This window comes from Adiantum capillus-veneris, chromosome 3 (genome assembly GCF_014529385.1).
Source record: "Adiantum capillus-veneris isolate H3 chromosome 3, ASM1452938v2, whole genome shotgun sequence".
In the NCBI taxonomy this organism is placed as follows: Eukaryota; Viridiplantae; Streptophyta; class Polypodiopsida; order Polypodiales; family Pteridaceae; genus Adiantum; species Adiantum capillus-veneris.
In genome coordinates, this window is record NC_140933.1 from 73,289,933 (window position 1) to 73,295,696 (window position 5,764).

Sequence of the window (5,764 nt, forward strand, 5' to 3'; positions counted from 1 at the left end):
GCTGGAACATGTCTGACATTCTTGAGCCATAAAGAAGAGCCATTATGAAACTTCAACTGCACATCTCCCACTCCAAGTATGTCACAAACCTGCTCATTGCCAAGTCTGACATAATCTTTAGTAGCCACATATGATGTAAACCACTCTTTGTGCGGAGAAACATGTAAAGATGCCCCTGAGTCGATAATCCAATCACTCATAGCATGTCCATCCTCTGCAGTCAAGAAAATAGAATCAAGATTGCTTGTAAGGAAGATGTCACCAGCTGCTATACCAGAATCACTGTCTGAACCAGATCCTGTGACATTCACCTCTTCAATCTTCACTGAACTCTTCTTTTCATCTTGCTCAGAACTCTTTGTTTTTCCTTTTTCTTGTTTCCACTTCGTACAGTCTCGCTTCATGTGACCCTTCTTGCCACAATGGTAGCATTCTATGTCATCCTTTGACTTCGAATCACGAGACTTACTTCGGTTTTGTGCCTTCTTACCCTTCTTCTCTTTAAACTGTTGTCTCCCTCGAACGACCAAAGCACTATTGCCTTTGCCTTTGTCAATGTTCTTCCTGTTCACTTCCTCTGTGAGCAAGCTGCCTTCTACAGTGGCACTTGTAAGACCTTCTGGCGCGACAGAATTACTTAACGTTGTACGAAAAGTATCCCAACTGTCTGGCAAAGTGATTAAGAGAAACATAGCCTTCACTGAATCTGGAAAGACTATCTCCTGTGCTGTTAACTGGCTGAAAATTGTGTGAAATTCATTCAGATGATTTGACATGGCTGTCCCTTCCTTCATCTTCAAATCCACCAATTTCTTGAGCCAGTAAATCTGAGAAGCAGCACTTTGTTTCTCGTACATACCACATAGCTTTTGCCATACGCCATACGTTGTAGTCTCTTCTGCTACGTTGAAGTAAACATTTTCTGCCAATGTCAGCATGATTGTGGAACAAGCTAACTCGTCAAGCTCTTCCCACTCATCTTCAGCCATACCTTCTGGTCTCTCCCCTTTGAGCTTCAGTGGCTTCACTTGTTTTTTCTGCACCAAAACCTGCCAAATCTGCTTCTTCCAGAATGGAAAGTTTGTGCCATCCAGCTTCTTTATGTTGTAAAGAGTCTCACTTTGAGAAGATGCCATATCTGCCAAACTGTTTACTCCTGAGAAAAATCCGGCAGAGTTTCCCCTGTAAATTGGCCTTTGTACACAGTAAACAAGCTGTAATCAACAAGTTGAACACCTCTCCTCAGGAACTGTCAGTATTTTGAAAATTTTTGACAGAGTCTCCCCTGTAAACTGAGCTCTGCGAACCAAAAGATAGCTCAAAAAACAATCATAAATAGCTGACCAGTGACAAATCTAAAAAATCTCTGTAATATGCTGTCATGTAAGCAAACATTGTCTCCTCTCTGGGCAATGACAGAACCTGTATCTGTCTCAAGTCTGAACCCTGAACAATGCCTCAACGGCCTGACGCATAAGATGCAATCCAGTGTCTACACAAAGTCATACATCCTAAGGGATAAAAGTCGCCGAAGAGGATGCGTGTAGAGGGGAACTCCAGCAACCTAATCCACCTCACACTGGGTAACCCAGCCCCCAGTGCTTGGCTTCAAAAAACCTCACACACGACCTTCTCAGATGGCTCAGCAAACTGCCCAGAACTAGCATACATCCTATAATAGACCAATCACTGTCCTATGACCGCTGCGGCGGTCTGTCTGCTAGCGTGACTCATAACTAGCAGACCCACAATCACAGTACATCAATCTGCAATACATGCCAGTGGTGTCAAGCCGTCGTATGGCCACACCTCCCCTGGAACCTGGCAAGCACAAGAAGTAACAATGCAGACTGCAATATATATATCTGATGATATATATGTGTACCTGGTCTATAGATGATGCTCTCAAGACTAATGAGTGATGTATGTCGATGCCGATATTGATGTCGGCCACCTCCTGCTTGCCAATCTACACAAGACGGATTTCTTTGCGGCTGAAATCTATCTTCTGTTGTAGTGCTCAGAACGAAATTCTGAGGACATAAACGGCTTCGAAAGGGGGGTAAAACCCAGGTCGCCTAATGGAAACGCTCCCGGAACGCCGAGTGTGAATTTTCGAACTCCGGATCCAGAATCTGCCGGAAAAGTGCGCGTGCGCGCGATTGCGCAAAACCGCACTGAACCAAGGCTCTGATACCAATTGAAGTCGAGGAGCGGAGCGTGGGTCAACTCTCTCACACACACACACAGTGAGCTTACACAGTACAGTACGCAGAGAACTGTTAGAAGGGTTATCTCCCAATACCTTAGTATTCACAAAGTATAAGTTAGTATATACAAAGAGTTAGAGGGTAGTGAGTTAGGCGGGCGGCCAGCCATATCCGCATAAGAGGCCACTTGGGCTTTAATCCCAACATGCTTTTTATGTGAGAAAGTTGTTCTTGCACTGAGCTCTGCTGCTGCAAAATACCATTGATCTGTAGTTGCATCCTCTCCTGTAGACGATGAAGATAAACCACTTGCTCGTCTTGTGAATGGCTCAACCTGTGAATGCTCTCTCTGTAGGAAACCTGCGATGCCTCTGCTCTCTCACATGAGGCTTGAATTTTGGAGCATACTGTGTGGATGATACCTAGTCCATCTACAATTTGCTTCTTTGAAGGTCCATCCCCACCTCGGGCAACGCGCTTGTCATTTTGTAAATTGTTGCCTGGGTCTCTCTCTGGGGTAGAAAATATCACCTCCAAAGAATCTCCTCCAGAGGTAAGCACTTGCTCCATTACTGTAAGATAAGATATATATTTAGCGCCGAGTTATACATGTTTTTCTCTCTATCTATTTCTCCCTCTATATTTTTTAATATTATCCACCTCTCTATACCTCCCTCTCTATGGCGCAAGGTGGCCATAGAGAGAGCAATAGCCAAAGCCTGTGTGCATCCTATGGCATAGCAAAAGGTTGTTGACTTTCTTATGGGCATATTGTGAAACCGAGCGTGCACGCGTGCACACATACACACACACACAGAGGCTATACCTATATAGCTATATCTCTTTACCTCTCCTTATTTTAAGCATATGTCATTGCATCAAGAGAGTCACCCTCGCTTCTTGGTGCGGGCGCCCAAGTTGGGCATATCCCACGATCAGTGCATTCCAAGAGATGACATCCCATAAAGCAAGCACCTCAAGAACTTTTAGTGCTTTATGAAGAAGTGCACTACAGCCGCTGCAAATAGCCCAAACCTTCTTTGCCCTAGTACGTAGGCACTGCCAAAGGAGATTTCCTCTCTCTATATCTGCTGAAAATAGCCTAGAGCATATGTAAGCGTATGTGATTGCATCTCGAGACACCCTCGCTTCGCATCCGTCAAAAATAGCCCAGAGGTTCTTTGCCAAATTGGGCCATGTGTGTGAAAGCGTGCGTGATCACATTTGAGGAGATGCCCTCTCTCTACAGCTGTTCAAATGCATCTAAAGAGACACCCTTGCTTTGCATCCACCGAAAAGCCCCTATAGCTTCTTGGGCGTGCATATCCCGCAGTCATTGCATTCCAAGAGACGACATCCCAAATAGGAAGCTCCTCAAGCACTTTTTGTGCTTTATGAAGTGCACATGTAAGCATATGTGGTTGCATCTCGAGACACCCTCGCTTCGCATCTATTGAAAACAGCCCGAAGGTTCTTTGCCAAAGTGGGCCATGTATGTGTGTGTGTGTGTGTGTGTGTGTGTGTGTGTGTGTGTGTGTGTGTGAGAGAGAGAGAGAGAGAGAGAGAGAGAGATGCAATCAATTCTCTCTCTCCCTCTCTTTCTCTCTCTTAATCTCTCTCTCTCTCAAAGACACCCTTGCTTTGCATCCGTCGAAAACAACCCAGAGCTTATTGGGCCGTGCATATTCTCTAGTCAGTGCATTCCAAGAGACAACATCCCGGATAGGAAGCTCCTCAAGCACTTTTTGTGCTTTACGAAGTGCGCATATCAGCACCTTGTGTAATGCCACATGCCTTGAAGGTGAAAGCGTGCGTGATCGCATTTGGAAAGATGCCCTCTCGTTACAACTGTTAAAATATGCCCGGAGCTTCCTGACCCTCATCGTTGTCTTCAAGATGCAAGCATATGTGATTGCGTCTAGAGAGACACCCTTGCTTTGCATCCGCCGAAAAATACCCAGAGCTTCATGGGTCGTGCATATCCCACAATCAGTGCATTCCAATAGACAACATCCCGGACTGAGAAAGTTCCTCAAGCACTTTTTGTGCTTTATCAAGTGCGCATATCAACATCTTGTGTAATGCCACATGCCTTTAAGGTGAAAGCGTGTGTGATCGCATTTGAAGAGATGCCCTCTCTCTGCAGCTCTCCAAATGCATCTGAAGAGACACCCTTGCTTTGCATCCGTCTCTCTTTCTCTCAGAGACACCCTTGCTTTGCATCCGTCGAAAACAACCCAAAGCTTATTGGGCCGTGCATATTCTCTAGTCAGTGCATTCCAAGAGACAACATCCCGGATAGGAAGCTCCTCAAGCACTTTTTGTGCTTTACGAAGTGCGCATATCAGCACCTTGTGTAATGCCACCTGCCTTGAAGGTGAAAGCGTGCGTGATCACATTTGGAGAGATGCCCTCTCTTTACAGCTGTTAAAATATGTCCGGAGCTTCCGGACCCTCACTGTTGTCTTCAAGATGCAAACATATGTGATTGCGTCTAGAGAGACACCCTTGCTTTGCATCAGCCGAAAAATACCCAGAGCTTCATGGACCGTGCATATCCCGTAATCAGTGCATTCCAAGAGACAACATCCCAGACTGAGAAAGTTTCTCAAGCACTTTTTGTGCTTTATCAAGTGCGCGTATCAGCATCTTGTGTAATGCCACATGTCTTCAAGGTGAAAGCGTGTGTGATCGCATTTGAAGAGATGCCCCTTCTCTGCAGCTCTTCAAATGCATCTGAAGAGACACCCTTGCTTTGCATCCGTCTCTCTCTCTCTCTCTCTCTCTCTCTCTCTCTCTCTCTCAGAGACACCCTTGCTTTGCATCCGCCGAAAACAACCCAGAGCTTCATGGGCCGTGCATATCCTTTGTGCTTCCTTTGTGAAGCACTGCCTTTGTGCTTCGCGTCGACCAAGGCAGTGCATTCCAAGAGTCGACATTCCAGATAGGAAGCTCCTCAAGCACTTTTTGTGCTTTACGAAGTGCGCATATCAGCATCTTGCGTAATGCCACATGCCTTGAAGTTGAAAGCATGCGTGATCGCATTTGGAGAGATGCCCTCTTTCTGCAGCTGTTGAAATGCATCTGAAGAAACACCCTTGCTTTGCATCCGTCGAAAACCCCCCAGAGCTTCTTGGGCGTGCATATCCCACAGTCATTGCATTCCAATAGACGACATCCCGGATAGGAAGCTCCTCAAGCACTTTTTGTGCGTTATAAAGTACGCATATCAGCATCTTGTGTAATGCCACATGCCTTCAAGGTGATAGCGTGCGTGATCGCATTTGAAGAGATGCCCTCTCTCTGCAGCTGTTGAAAACAGCCCGGAGCTTCTTCGCCAAATTGGGCATATCCCAATTTGGTCAATTCTCTCTCTCTCTCTCTCTCTCTCTCTCTCTCTCTCTCTCTCTCTCTCTCTCTCGTCCATTGCTTGATTGTAGACGCAGTCGACGCAAGCCCATTGACGGAGGCTCCATCATTGGATCAGGACGTCCAGTAGGCGGACATTGACGATGCTCTTCACTGATCGGTGTAGTACTTTGTCGGGCAACGCC